This window comes from Panthera pardus, unplaced genomic scaffold (assembly GCF_024362965.1).
Source record: "Panthera pardus isolate Hobbes unplaced genomic scaffold, ASM2436296v1 HiC_scaffold_12, whole genome shotgun sequence".
NCBI lineage: Eukaryota > Metazoa > Chordata > Mammalia > Carnivora > Felidae > Panthera > Panthera pardus.
In genome coordinates, this window is record NW_026526677.1 from 9,012,647 (window position 1) to 9,027,996 (window position 15,350).

A 15,350-nucleotide genomic window follows, 5' to 3' on the forward strand; every position below is an offset into this window, starting at 1 on the left:
TCTTTCTCCCCAGTGCCAAGCTCATGAAATGCATCCAACATTTACTAACAACTACATGCGTGATGTTGAGGACACAGAGTCAAAGTGCACCTGCTCCCTGCTTGCCCTCCAGGAGCCCATCTGTAGTGAGGAGACAGACCCACCCCTCAAGGACCACTGACCGTGACACACAAGCTCCCTGACGCTGGGATTTCCAGCTGCTTTGCTGTATCCCCGGCAGCTAGAACAGTGACTGACACAGAGGAGGCATTCTGAGGTATTTGTGGAGTGAGTGGGTATGAGCTCTATGCACTCTGAGTGCTCTGGGAGCTCAGCATAGGGACATCTAATCAGCCCGGAGGGGGGCCCAACTGGAGTTAGCAGTGCCACACTGGGTGTGAGGAAGGAGAGAGTAGGTAAGCAGGTGTGCCCCAGGCCAAAGCACCAGTGGAGTCAAATGCACAGCCACAGGAGCAGGATGAGAACAAAACATCCCTCTGCGAGAGACAGAGGAGGGCTGGAGGGGCGAGCAATGGGGAATGGAGGTCACCAGATATGGGGCTGGAGAAGAGGAGGGCCTGGCTTGGATGCTAGACGAAAGTGTAGCGTCTGTCCCCGGACACTAGGGAGCCATCGAGTGGTGTTGAGCAGGAGAGTGGTACGCTCAGATCACCCTGTAAGAATGGTCACTCTGACTGCAGGGCAGGGAGTGGCTCGTGGAGAGTCTTAGTCCAGGGGCAGACAGACCAGTTAGCAGGTTGACACAGGGATCCAGGGAAAAGCTGATAAACAGAAGGGACCGTTGGAATAGACACCAGAGAGTTTGGGGAGTCAGAATCTGGAGAACTTAGAGACCGAATGGACGTGACGGTGAGAGATGGGGAGGAAGTCAAAGGTACCTCGATACCTGTAAAGAAGTTTCCAGATGTCCGGGTGACTTGCTGTACACCGGGTCCCTGGGAAGTCAGAGAGGAGTGAGAGTCACCATCCACATCCTCCAGGGACACAGAACCTAGCTGGAGAGGTGACAGTCCTTCAGGGAGCCATAGATAACAATCATCAATTACTGTGCGCTCACCCCATGCCAGAAGCTTCTAAGAACTTTGCTCACATGCACTCATTTAATCCTTATAACAACGCTGAGGTTCACATCTTTATTGTCCCGTTTTTACAGATGGGGAAACCAAGGGACAGGTCCCACATTTCATAAATGGTGGAGCTGGGAGTCGAACCCGGGCAGGCAGGCTCCTTAGGACTGCATGAACCCACCCACAATCTCTGTGTCCGCTGTGGCCCCAGGAGGCTGTTGTTCACAGATCCAACTTTCCCCCAGGGTGGGGAAGGTGTTTTTCTAACCCATCTTTACCGGCACCAGGCTAGGCGCATAGTAAGTGCTCAGATAACACTGAATGAAAGCCATGCCCCGTCAGAGCCTGGCAGCAGTGACTCAGACATTGCTTCCTCCCCAGGGTGCACCTCAGACTCCAGGGAGCCTGGCCGGGAGCAAAGGTTGCAGGTCTTGTACCTGGTCAAGCATCACTTCACCAGTGTGGGCTGGCCAAGTTCCCAGACTCCATTCCAGCACCTGGGGGCATGGGAATCTGCGTCCCAGCAAACACGGGGTTCACCAGCCCTCAAGGTACCGTACCCTTTTCCGGGTCAGGTGTGGCTCATGCCTGGCTCCCTGAATTCTCAGCTGTGAGAGCCCAGAGAAGGGGTCCCTGCCCAGCCAGGCAAGTGTCAGTGGCCAGACCCAGCCAGACAGTAACACGAACACAGCAATTTTTCTGATTGTGGCAAATTCATGCTCCACCTGCTTGGGGTGGGGTGGAGCGGGATTCAGGTCCCCATGCGGCAGAGGTAAAGCGATGGCTGGGCCTCACCTTACAGGTGGGTCTCCAGAGGGGAGGCAGGGTCTGCAGGTGGCGCTCCGCCCCCACCCAGAAAGGCGGAGCATCTGGCAACCGCCTCAGTCCACGTGACCCTAGTTAGCTTCTGCAAGGGGCCCTTCCCGCAGATGGACAGCATGTGATCGTGAGCGAGGACCCAGCAACAGAGTTCACATCCTCACTCTGCCCTTCACTAGGAATGTCATGAGGCCAGAAGTCTTGGTTTCCTCATCCGTAAAAGGGAGGAAAAGAGCCAAGTGTGACCATTCAAGGAAAGCATTAGCACAGGGCACAGCCCCTGGGGAGCCTTCAGCTAATGTCAGTGGCTGCTGTGGCTGCTGTTGTCACAGTTATGGTGAATAGACATGCCCTGAGGGACGTCTGGGCGGCTCAGTGGGTTAAGCGTCTGACTCTTGATTTTGGCTCAGGTCGTGATTTCAGTTCCGTGAGTTTGAGCCCCGCGTCGGGCTCTGTGCTGACAGTGCCTGTTTGGGATTCTCTCTCTCTCTCTCTCTCTCTCTCTCTCTCTCTCTCTGTCCCTCCCCCACTCATATGCTCTGTCTCTTTCAAAATAAATAAATAAACTTAAAAAAAATAGACATGTCCTGAGAACTAAGAGGGTTGTCCCCACCAGAAGAATAGGGGGACCCCCAGTAACAGGGGAGTCAGCTGTCATGGCTCTTCCCAGCTCACCTGGGCCCTATGGCTTTGTCACACTCCCCAGCTTCCACCTAGCCCTCCTCTCATGGGAACAGCAAGCCTGAATGGAGGTCCCACCTCCACCCCCCAGAGCCAGTGACCTGGGGAGTCAGCTCCCCTCTCCACCTCAGCTGTATAACAGGATAATAAGGAGCTTCCCCCCTCCCCACCCCCAGAGAAGGCACAGATGGTGTGTGACAGTGACGTGAGAGAGCACAGCACAGGGTCCAGGGTCCAGGGAAGTTCCCCTCCCCCTCTGATCCCCTAAGCTTTCCTGGCAGGGGTGACCACACATTCCTTTCTCTGAGTTCAGCAGAGACAAGGCTGGAATTTTTCAGAAAGAGCTTTACTAGGACATTAAGAGGAAACAATGGCCTTTCTTTCAAGTCTGGAGAGTGTGGGGAGCATGGATTGAGGGCTCCGGATGGCCCCCAGCCGTAGCCCACAGCTCCCACATCACTGAATCTCAGCCCTGTGGGTGCCCAGCTCACCCGTCTGAGGGTCCTAAAACCCACCCTGCAGCCCTTAGAGGCCCGAGTTGGCTTGGACGAACAGGCCCTTCCCCCCCAGACCCCTGTGATTCCCCTCTGGGCCTTGAACTTTCCTGTTCTGTGCCTAGGGCCTGAACGACTGACAACATTTCTAGAATAAGGAGATGATGGCAAATACAAAAGCAGAGAGGAACACACAACACGGAGCTGTTACGGAATCCGGCAATAGCGTAACCCGACTAAAGCGGCAGACCCCACGTGGCCCAGCCTATGTGTGGAGTCAAAGTCGAAGGAGCAATAAATCACGCTCTCTCAACACCTTGAAGAACAATCGAATCTTCAGCTATAGGTTTTCTTAACAAGGCCTCCTCAAGGGTTTTGCACAGCTCACCACACAGAAGCATGCCAAAAATGTCTCTAAGCATCTTTCCTTTCCCCCCCACCCCCAAATTCCAGAATGCCTTTATTTATTTTTTTTCTTTTCAGATTTTTATTTAAATTCTAGTTAGTTAAGTGCAGTGTTGGTTTCAGGAGAATTCAACGATTCGTCAGTTACATACGCCACCCAGTGCTCATCATTACAAATGCCCTCCTTAATGCCCATCCAGGATGCCTTTAAAAATCGCTCCAATTCTTAGGGCACCTGGGTGGCCCAGTTGGTTAAGTGTCCGACTTCAGCTGGGGTCGTGATCTTGCAGTTCATGAGTTCAAGCCCCGCGTCAGGTTCTGTGCTGACAGAGCCTGGAGCCTGCTTCAGATTCTGTGTCTCCCTCTCTCTCTGCCCCTCTCCCATTCGTGCTGTCTCTCTCAAAAACAAACATCAGAAAACTTTGTGTTTTAATCTCTCCAATTCTCTCTGGTTCTGGTTCTCTCACTGCCATGCTCTTCCACTCCCAATCTCCCTCCTATCACCACCCACCAAGCCCACAGGTCTTTCAAACATACAAGAAGAATCACACAGTGTGTCTGTTTCCTAGAATTTCTAAAATGGAGACTAGAAGTCCAAAATCAAGGTGCAGGGATGCCCTCTCCCAAGGCTCTAGGAAGGAATACTTTCTTGCCTCTTCCAGTTTCTGGTGGCTGACCGTGATCCTTGGCTTACACATGCGTCACTCCAGTCTCTGCCACCATGGTCACATGATGTTCTCCCTAGTGTCTGTATCTTCTCTTTTTACAAGAACGCCAGTCCTGTTGGGTTAAGGGCCCATACCTACCCCAGTATGACCTCATCTTAACTAATTTTATCTGCCACAATGCTGTTTGTCAAATAAGGTCACATGCTGAGGTACTGGGGTTAGTATTTCAACCTATCTTTTTTTGGGGGGGGAACACAATTCAAACCATTGTGATTGCGTATCTCAGGTCTGAGCCCCGTGGATTTGCACTGACCTGCAGGGCCACATTTTTATCATCTGTTCTGATGAGCTTTATTAGCCATGAAGTCTCTGGGGGCAACTTAGAGTCATTTGAAGTCCAAGATGTTTTTCATAGCTCACCACAAAGCACCTTCTTCTGAGCTTTAAACCTTCATGTTACCATTCCCTACTTAGTAGACACTTTGCCATAGAGGTTTCTCCAGTCCGATTGTGAAATTTTTCCAGCTCCTCGTGCTCACACGCGGTTATAGATCCTACGTACACAGCCTAGGCCCTCTCCATCCTGACATACGCCCATTGTGGTGAAGTGAACAGCCTCCCACTAGTATCTGGAGTGCGAACCCCATGACCTCTCATTAGGCATCAGTATGTCTTAACCACTAAGGTTCTCCATTTCTCTGCTCTTTCTGTGGAAGGCTCACTCCTTCAATCCCACGAGCATTTACTGAATGCCAGGCACGGTGCTAGGCAATGGGAGTACCGTCATGAGCAAAACAGACTAGACGTTCTACCCTCATCAAGATGCTGATCTTGGGGCACCTGGGTGGCTCAGTCGGTTAAGCGGCCGACTTCAGCTCAGGGCGTGATCTCGCGGTCCGTGAGTTCGAGCCCCACGTCGGGCTCTGTGCTGACTGCCCGGAGCCTGCTTTGGATTCTGTGTCTCCCTCTCTCTCTGCTCCTCCCCTGCCCATGCTCTGTCTCTCCCTGTCTCTCAAAAATAAACACTAAAAAGTTAAAAAGAAGAAGAAGAAGAAGACCAAGTACAGTGGAGTATATGGGGAGATAGTAGCAGAAAATGAGAGCAGAGAGATAACAGGGATAAATCTGGGAGCAGATTCTGCAGGGACTTGTGGGTCATTTGGAAGGATTTGGACATGTTTCAATCATTTTTTTTAAGTAGGCTCCACACCGAGCATGGAGCCCAGTATGGGGCTTGAACTCATGACCCGGAGATCAAGACCTGAGCTGAGATCAAGAGTAGGATGCTTAACCAACTGAGCCAGGCAGGCGCCCCAGGGCATGTTTTAAACATGACTCAAAGTCCATTTTAGGAATGGTATTTCCTGTAAATTACTTCAATTTTCGGGTAGAAACTAGCTTGTGACAGTTATGCTGATGCCTACGGTGACCACAAGTACCATGGTAGAAACCAAGACTCAGCAGGTCTGGTCTAAGTGGAGAAGGGCAGACAGCCTTAAGCTAATCCAAATGGGTCTGACATTGACCCTCTCGTGGTCTAAACAGAATGCTTTCTTTTTTTTTTTTTTTTAATGTTTATGTATTTATTTATTTTGAGAGAGAGAGAGAGAGAACACAAGCAGGGGAGGTGCAGAGAGGGAGGGAAAGAGAACCCCAAGCAGGCTCTACACTGTCAGTGCAGAGTCTGACGTGGGGCTCAAACTCAGGCACTGCAAGATCACGACCTGAGCCGAAATCAAGAGTCTGACACTTCACTGACTTGAGCCACCCGGGTGCCCCAAGACAGAATGGTTTCTTAAGGCACTAAATAACCTGGAGGTTGGGGGGAGGGGAAATCGAATTTCCATTTTCCACTTCTTGTGGGATGTATTAGGATGGGCTACATTGCCATAACAAAAGAGTCAACCATAATTCAATGGCTTATACCATATAGAAGTGGTTCTTCTTCTCATGCAATGGCTCTGAGGTGGGAATTACAGGTTGGGGGGGGGGGTGGCTCTGCTCCATAGGGTCGTTCAGGGACCCAGAGGGATAGCGGCTTTTGCCATCTTCGACACGCGGCTCCCAGAGTTGCTCTCATGGTCAGGAGACAGGAAGGGAGAAAACACGCAAGTCCAGGCCAAAGATTCTCTCTTAAATGAGATGGAAGTAACAAGCATGTCTTCTTCCACTCACCTTCCATTGTCAAGAACTGCATGGCCCCACTCAACTACTGGGTCACCTGGGAAATGTACTGTTTACAATGGAAGGGGGGTGGGGCAGTGCATGGATTTAGGGGGACAGTAGGTCTTCCCTTTAGATTTTCCTAAAGGAGCTTTCCACAGCATGCCACGAAGTACCAAAAGTCTCTCTAGACACCCACTGGGTGTCTCCTCCTCACACCCCCTCACTTCCTCCTTTACCCTTTTCCCTCCTACGTCACCCACAAGTACTGCACAGGCTCCCTTCTCGGCCAGAAGAACCCGCTGGGTTTGCTGGCCATGCTGGGCCCCGCGGAGACATCCTGCGGACCTGGGGTCTTCGTCCAGGCCCATCCCCCTCACTTCCAGCAGAGGAAAATGGAAAGGGCTCCCTGGGATGTGTGGTTCTTCCCCCACACTATTTCACGTCCAAAACATTCTTGTGAGGCATTTTTGGCCAATGACATTCTCCACTTCATTACACAAGTAATTCAGGATAGCTGGACAAAGGGTGCGTGTTGGGGATTAGCAGGAGATTAGCCCAGACAGGTAGGCAGGGGCCAGAGCATGAGGGCTTTATAAATCTGTGTTAATAGAGCTTTCTCTTTATCCACGGGGCAGGAGGGAGCCAGTGCGGGCCTTAGGCAAGACAGGAACCTCACTGAGTGGTTTTAGAAAGTCATTCTGGTTAGCAGGGGAAGAATGGTGAGGAGGAACGGAAATCAAAGGCTGCAAGGCCTGTCTGAAGATCAATGCAGTAATCACTTCTGGGCCTCAGCTTCCTCATCTGTAGAACAGGGATGATAATGGCAGTAACGCCCCACCATGAGGTTGTTGTGAGGACTGAAGATGTTAAAACATGGAAAGTGCGTATTTAGGGACGGTGCCTGGTGCATTTTAAGCCCGCCGTAAAAACTGGCTGCTATCATTACTCTTGCACTAAGACAGTAGTGGTGGAAATAGAAGATTCCAGGATGGAATGACGGTATAGCGGAGAGGGATGAGGCAAAGGAGGGTTCCCAGCCACTGAGATTGTGACCCGGCATGGAGTGGGTGACAAGTCTCATTGAGGTGACCGTGAGACACCACCCAGGTAGAATTTCCAAGAAGGCAACTGAATCTACTGTCTCGAGGCCAGAAGAGAGGTTGGGCTGAAGATATGGATTGGAGTCTTCCTCATAAAACAGAAATGGAAGCCATAGGAGCAGGTGACATTTCCTGGGGAGAGCGGATAAAAAGGAAAATCCAGGAAGAGCCCTGGAGAATCTGGAAGGGGTAGAGAGAAAGGAGCCCACGAGGGGAAGGAGGAGGGGTGAATAGGGTGAGGAAACCAGGTGGAGGGAGGGATCAGCGTTAGCAACATCAAGGGCTTTCAAAGGTCAGGGCACGTCAGGCTACAGAAGGTTCCATTGGGCTTGGTGAAAAATACATCACGGGTGGCTCTGGCGAGCACAGTTCCAGCGGAGTGGTGGGGGCAGAACTGAGATATGGGGACGGGGTGATAGCAAGTATAGCTTCTCATTCAAGAGATTGGGCTTTGAAGGGAAGGTCGAGATGAAGTGGATACGAGGAGATAGAGTTTCTAAGAAGGAGAGAACTTGAGAGACAGAGACAGAGGATGCGGGACAGAGCACAATGGCAACAATAGAGCGCTGTCCCCATGGAGGAGAGGGAGAGATCTAGGGTGCGGATGAGCACTGACCTTGGGTGTGTAAGGTGAAGCAGAGACAGGCAGGGAGCCACGGGGTGAGGGCAAGCTTGGAGGGGATGAGGGAAGATGTTGAGAACAGACCCGGGTGCAACCGTGACAGCCAAGTAGACTCTAGAAGCTTCCGACAGGCCACACATGCTGGGAGAGAAATTATCATCACACATCATGGGTTAGGGACCCCAAAGCCTAGGCCAGGCTGAAAGCAGAAATAACTCTTGGGATGAGGGGGCCAGGCTCAGGGAAGTCAGGTATGGGCGGGCGCCGTGGGGCACAGGCTGAGGGGGGCTGGGATGGCTGGTCTGGCCCGAGTCAGGCTGGACCACCTTTCTCTTGTGAAGTGGGACTTCGCGGGCGTCTCCAGCAAACTCAAGGAGGTGGCCCAGTCTCTCTTTGTGGCAGGCACAGTTATTGGGGGGATCGTGCCGGGAAATCTATCTGACAAGTGAGACACTGCCTATGGGGACATCCCACCTCAGTCTGACCACCCACGCACCCCCGAAGAGCCAAAGAAAGCTGGGGGAGACAGGAATCATGGTCCCTCCCGTGTGACCTCGGGCACGTCCCAAGCCCTTCCAGGCCACAGCCTTCTCTCTGCCCCAAAGCCCTTGCAGCTTGCGTCTCCCCACCTCTTCAGACCCTGGGGGAAACCCTCAAGGTCCTCAGACACCATGTAATGGCTGTGTGGCAGTGGAGAGGGGGCACGTGGACTGTTTGGAGACAAGAAGTCCTTTGACCTCTGTTCAGGCCACCAAGCAGGGGGTAGAGGCGATCACTCATTAACTCAAACGTGGAATTGCAAACCTGTCCCCCCAAAATAGCAGTTACCAGTAAGGTTCTGTCTGAAGAGGGAGTTCCATGCCCTGCCTGGCCCTTTGGGAGGGGAGGGGGGCGGGGAGGCATCCAACCCTTTGCCCTGAGACCTGCAGAGTCACTGTCTCAGCTAGCTCGCCTCGCCACGGCTAACTCAGCCCTTGCTCTCCTTGAGCTACCGGTTTGGCCGCAAACTGACCCTGACCAGCAGCTACCTGCTGCTGGTGGCCAGTGGTTCCTGTGCAGCCTTCAGCCCCAACCTCCACGTCGACATGATCTTCAGCTTCCTGAGTGGCTGCAGCACACAGGCATGGCCCTGAGCCCCGTTATCTTGAGTGAGCCACACGGGAAGGGGGAACAGGTGTTGGGGGGGTGGGCCCAGCCCGAAGCCAAGAGAGTGGAGTCTGGGCCGGGCTCAACACAGGCTCCCTATGACCTTGGTCAAGTAAGGTGCTGCTCCTCCCAGGATCTCAGAGCCCCCACCCCCACCCCACCCCCAGCATGACAACAACAGCAACTATCAATACGGAGGACTCCCCCTGGGCCTGACACTCTGGCAGGCACCTGACCCATTCAGTCCACGCCCACAAGTAGGTGACACTGTGGTCCTAATTTTATAGATAAGGATATTGAGGCAAAACAGGGGAAATCATTTGCCTCTGGAGAGGCAGTCGAGGGTGTGGGCTCGGGGGAGCGCCTGGCTGGCTCAGTCAGGAGAGCCTGCAACTCTTGATCTCAAAGTTGTAAGTTCGAGCCTCACGTTGGGTATAGAGATTACTTAAAAAAAAAAAAAAAAAAATTTAAAGGCGGGGGGGGGGGCACCTGGGTGGCTCAGTCGGTTAAGCGTCCGACTTTAGCTCAGGTCATCATCTCGTGGTTTGTGGGTTTGAGCCCTATGCTGGGCTCTGTGCTGACAGCTCAGAGCCTGGAGTCTGCTTCGGATTCTGTGTCTCTCTCTCTCTCTGCTCCTCCCTGGCTCGTTCGTTCTCTCTCTCTTTCTCTCTCTCAAAAATGAATAAACATTTACAAAATTAAAGAAAAAAAAAAGAAGAGTGTGATCTTAGAAGTCAGACAAACCTAAGTTTGAGTCCTGCCTTCTTTTTTTTTTTTTTTAATGTTTATTTATTTCTGAGAGAGAGAGGCAGTGTATGAGCAGAGGAGGGGCAGAGAGAGAGAGGGAGACACAGAATCCGAAGCAGGCTCCAGGCTCTGCGCTGTCAGCACAGAGCCTGGCACGGGGCTCGAACCCACGAACCTCGAGATATGACCTGAGCTGAAGTCGGACGCTTAACTGACTGGGCCACCAGTGCCCCGAGTCCTGCCTTCTTGAGCCTCAGTCACAGCATCTGTAAAATCGGAGGGATGAACCCTTAGGATCAGAGTCAGATCAAGCAGCTGATAGGGGGTGGGCAGGAGCTGGTGCCCCTTCACAGGGAGGTGCCCAAGGCCCAGCAGGATTCTAATCTGGTCCTTGGGATCCTCCTGCAGGTGTCGAGCATGTGTCCATCCAGACGCGGGCCATCATATCAACTTTACTCGGTTACTTCTATACCAGCGGTCCGTTCTTTCTGACGGATCTTGCCTATGCCATCCACCAGTGGCTCTGGCTACAGTTAACCGTGTCCATTCCTTTCTTCGCCTTCTTCCTGTCGTCATGGTATGTGGCCCCCACCTCTTCATCTCCTTCTTTATGCCTGCCAGGGCCAAACAGAGGGAGCCCATGCTTGACCAAGCTGGCTGACTCTGTCGCAGGACACCCCTGTCCCAGAGTCAGGAAGGGCATTCCAGGGAGGAGGAGGAGGAATTAATGCACAAAGGCATGCTGCATGGGCTGGTGTCTGGAGGGCATCCAGGGGCTGCCTGCGGTGGAGGAAGGGGGTACGTTGAGATGGACGGTATGGTGCCAGGCCATAGAGGGCACAGAAAGAAGAGCAGCCTCAGCTTCATGTGAGGGACAGAGAATGCCTCTAGACATGTTTGTGGTACAGAAAGTCCTGACCAAGCTCCTGTGTGTGACACAACAGCACACAAGGACCAACCCAAGTGGGAGGGGATGAGTGACCGAGGGGACATGACCGTGTGGGCGAGAGGAGCCTCAGGGACAAGTCTGAGAGGCATTTTGAAGGAAAAAATCCACAGAGCTGGGGACCGTCTTGGACTTGGGGTTTTACGGATTCTTTTATGGAAAGGAAAGCTTAAACCTGGGACCCGGGAGAATTGGGGTGTCTGGGTCAGAGACGCCAAAGAGGTCAAGAGCTCACTATCAGTAAGTCAAACCTAAGAACACGTTGAAGACAGGAACTGAGTCTCCGACATGCAGTTGGGGCCAAAGAACAGGAAATGATGAATGAGTTCAGGAAAAGAGATGACATCTTGGAGCGACCCTTTATTGAGCACTTACTGCGTGCAAGGCCCTGTTCTAGGCATCGCCCTATGTCATCCCGATCCTCACGGCATCTCTGTGTGAAGGAGATGTGACTGTCCTGTTTTACAGACGAGGAAACTGAGGCTCAGAGAAGTGAAGCAATCCCCTAGGGTTACACAAAAAGACACAGAACTGATATGGGTTTCCATTTGAAAATGAGAATAGAATCTCCTGGAGGGGGCGGGACAATCTTGCGGAAAGAGAGGGGTGGGCAGAGGGTCCAGGGCGGAGCCAGGGCATGTCCACAGCCTGGGATGGGAGCAGAGAAGGAGCAGAGAGTAGGGGAGGCAAAATAAGGGCAGATGGTCAGCAGGATACGGTCGAGAGTTCAGGCCTCCTCGCTCTGTGACTTGGGGCAAGCCTCACCCACTCTGAGCCTCAAGATTTTCCTAGGCAAACTGGAGATAATAATGCCTGTCACCCAGGGTTACGTGGGCCTGGTTCACAGGAAGGCTCACTGATTGGAGGCCACGGTTACTATTCTCGGGGCGAGGAGAATGGAGTCTAGGTCCTGGCTGTGGTGTTTGGGAGAAGGACTTTGCTCAGAGAAGAGCCATGGAGGCCGCCGGGGCAGAAACAAGACAGGGTAGTACTGAGCCCGAGAGGCCACCGCTGTCAGCTGGGCCGATGATCTGAGGCAGGTTGATCAGTATCTGCTCCCCCAGGACCTTGCTGGAGCTGGATCCTAGGTGCCTGTGGAGGCCACAACCACAGCTGATCCCACCTCAGACCAGACTTTTTTTTTTTGCAGGGGGAGCCAGGGGGCGGGTGGTGGCAGAAGGAGAAGGAGAGAGAGAATCTTAAGCGGGCTCCACGCCGGGTGCCACGATTGTGAGATCATGGCCCGAGTCGAAATCAAGAGTCGGACGTTTAACCGACCGAGCCACCCAGGCGTCCCCAGGCCAGACTTTAAAAAAAAAAAAAAAAAAATTTATGTTTTTATTTTATTTTGAGAGAGAGACAGAGTGTGAGTCGGGGAGGGGCAGAGAGAGAGGGAGACACAGAATCCGAAGCAGGATTCAGGCTTCAAGCTGTCGGCACAGAGCCCGATGTGGGGCTTGAACTGACGGACTGTGAGATCATGACCTGAGCCAAAGCCGGAGGCCCAACCGACTGAGCCACCCAGGTGCCTCCCCCTGAGACCAGATGTTTTTAAAACATCATTCCTCACATCTCCCCACACCTCTGCCTCTGCTTGTCTTCTCTTACTGACACTCAGGGTCTGCTCAGTGCAAACCAACCCCCAAAAGTACAGCCCGGAGGTGGGAACAGTGAGGTTGTCTGCCCACCTGCCAATCTCAAGACCCCATGCGGTGCTCATGCTACAGCAGAATCCCTCCTTTGCAGGCAGAATCCAAGGGTCCTCAAATCCATTTCCTAGGCTCCCACCCTACCCTGAGGCACCTTCCCAAGCTGCCCCAGGACTGTCTCCCTGCCCCCTTCTTCACCCTGGAATGCGGCCCAGAGAAGAACAGGGAGGTGGATGTCCAGGACCCTCCAGCTGTCTAGCCTTGAACATGCTGTCCCTTCCCCGGGACCCACCTGCCTTGGCCTAGGCCCAAGGATCGTGGCTAAGGAAAACACCCAGCAATAACAAGTGGCCCAGGTAGGGGGGCAGAGGAAAGGCTCTTCTGGAAGGGGGAAAAGAGAATCCCAGAATTTGTGCTGGCTGCAGGCAGTCCAGGTGCAAAGCTTGGCCAAGTTTAAATTCCATGAAATCTGCAGCGAAACAGCTTGGGTTTCTGGACCTCCTACCCCTTGGCCCTGGCTGTTGATGTTTTTCCAGTGCCTAAAAAAAAAAAAAGGAAAGGAAAAGGAAAGAAAAAGAAAAAGAAAAAGAAAAAGAAAAAGAAAAAGCTTCTGGCATGGGGGGGAGCCACTGTGAGTTGATTCTGGAACCCAGGTGGATACCAGAGTCTGTACGTTGGATGGTCCTGTCTGGAAAGTTCTCAAAGGCTCTGAAAATACTCTGGCAGGTTGCTGCCCTCAATGGCAAGAAGGAAGAGGAAGAAAAACTCACCGTGGAGGTGAGAACCGAGAGGGATTATGGCATGGAGCAGGAACCCTCCTTTGCCTCTGTTTCCCTGCTCACGAGCTAACATCACATTGAATGTCCCAACCAAACTTCTCTAGAGGCACCAGGCCTGCACCTCCCTCTCTCCTTCCTCCTGCCCACCAGCTGGTCACTAATGGCACCCTTCCCTTACCTCTTCCCCAAGGAGCTCAAACGCAGCCTGCAGAAGGAGATCTCCTTGGCCAAGGCCAAGTACAGCGTAGCTGACCTCTTCCGGACACCCGACCTGTGCCGTGTGACCTTCTGTCTTTCCCTGGCTTGGTAACCCACCACCTGTCCCTACCCACACCCTAGCACCTCTGCCAAACAAGGGTAATGAACAAGGCCTGTGGTGGCTTCACCTAAGGGGAAGGCCCAGGAGTCCAGAGACCCCCTTCCCTGGCTGCCCCAGCCCAGCCCCAACCCTGGAAATCTGCTCATGTCCCTGTCACACACCCAGGTCCAGCCATCAGGGTCTGCCTCCCTGTTGGGTCACGCCCACCCCGTCCACAAGGCAAATGCTCCAAACCCCTTCACGGCTCTCAGCTCACATCGTGCCATGGCAATTTCCCCATTCTATGCCTCTCTGTCACTGCCTTCACCGGTCCAACTCTGCCCTCTGGGACCCCACAGAGCAAGACTGGCCACCAGAGCTTGAAGACAGAAATCATATTTCTCCTTAGTCTTCTCTTTCTGTCTGACGATCTGCGGCTCCTTCAAAGCCCTTTCTGTGACCTGGCTCTGAGGCCCTTCTCCATCCCTACATGAATAGGGTCCAATTTGTCCAGGAACTTCAAAGGGGATGCCATGAGCCCCAGAGGGAAAGGGGAGGCATTGGACCCATGTGCACAGCTTGACTCTCACCTCTCCCATTCTAGATGTTAAACGCTTACCCGACGAAGGGAAGATCATTTACTACCTCCTTTGGTCTCCCAGAGTCCTGCCAGTCCTGATATTCTCTGGAGGCAATTATGGGACATCTTTGCCACCACACCCTAGATCACACCCACGTCAGGCATAACCAATCAATCCTGGCGCTGAGCCCAGGCAGAATCCCAGAGAGCTCAAAACAGCACTCAATCAGCCCTTACCAATCAGCTGCAGTTGGGATAAGAAACGAAACCGTTCGTCATCCTGGTGACCCAATGACCAGTGGGGGGAGAGACCCCTGTCTGGCTGCTGGTGCCAATCCATCCCTCTCTGCCCCTCAGGTTTTCTACTGGTTTTGCCTACTACAGTTTGGCTATGAGTGTGGCAGAATTTGGAGTCAACCTCTACTTCCTCCAGCTCATCTTTGGTGGGGTTGACTTCCGGGCCAAGTTCATCCACTTCCTCTCCATAAACCATCTGGGCCAACACAGCACCCTGGCCAGTGGTCTACTCCTGGCAGGAGGGTGCATCCTGGCTCTCATCTTTGTGCCCTCGGTTGAGAAGCTGGAGCTACTTCAGAACCCTCTGAAAGAGGGCCAGCATGTCAGTGGACGACACGGGCTGCCACGGGCTGGGAAGTGGGGTGCCAGGGACTCCAAATCTGCAGACTCTACCTCTAAATCTCTGTGTTACCTTAACCAGGTCCCTGCACTCTCTAGGGCTCAGGTCTCCCATCTAGAAAATAACTCAGTTGGGCTAGATGATATCGAAGCTCCTTTCTAGATCTGACTCAAACTGGGTAAAGTGTGGCGGTGTCTGGACAGTACGAGGAATTGCTCAGGGATCTGGCAAGCCCTCATCGCTACAGAGGACAAGCTGGCATGGGAAAACAACAGGGTTCAGTGCTCAGGGAAGCCCCCATCACCTACTCCACTGCGACCTTGGAAAAGCCACTTCTATATAGATGTTTGTGTGTTGATACACCCATATCCTTCCAAAGGAACTTGAGATATTTTAGGACAAGAATATATACAACAAAATATGGGAGGAGGGAACCAGAGCCGGGGAAAAACACAAAGGCGGCAAGACAGCCTGTAAAGCACTAGAAATAGCCGAGGGACCATTACTCAGCTTTATATTTAGACCTGAGCTTTCCAGCAGCCAAAG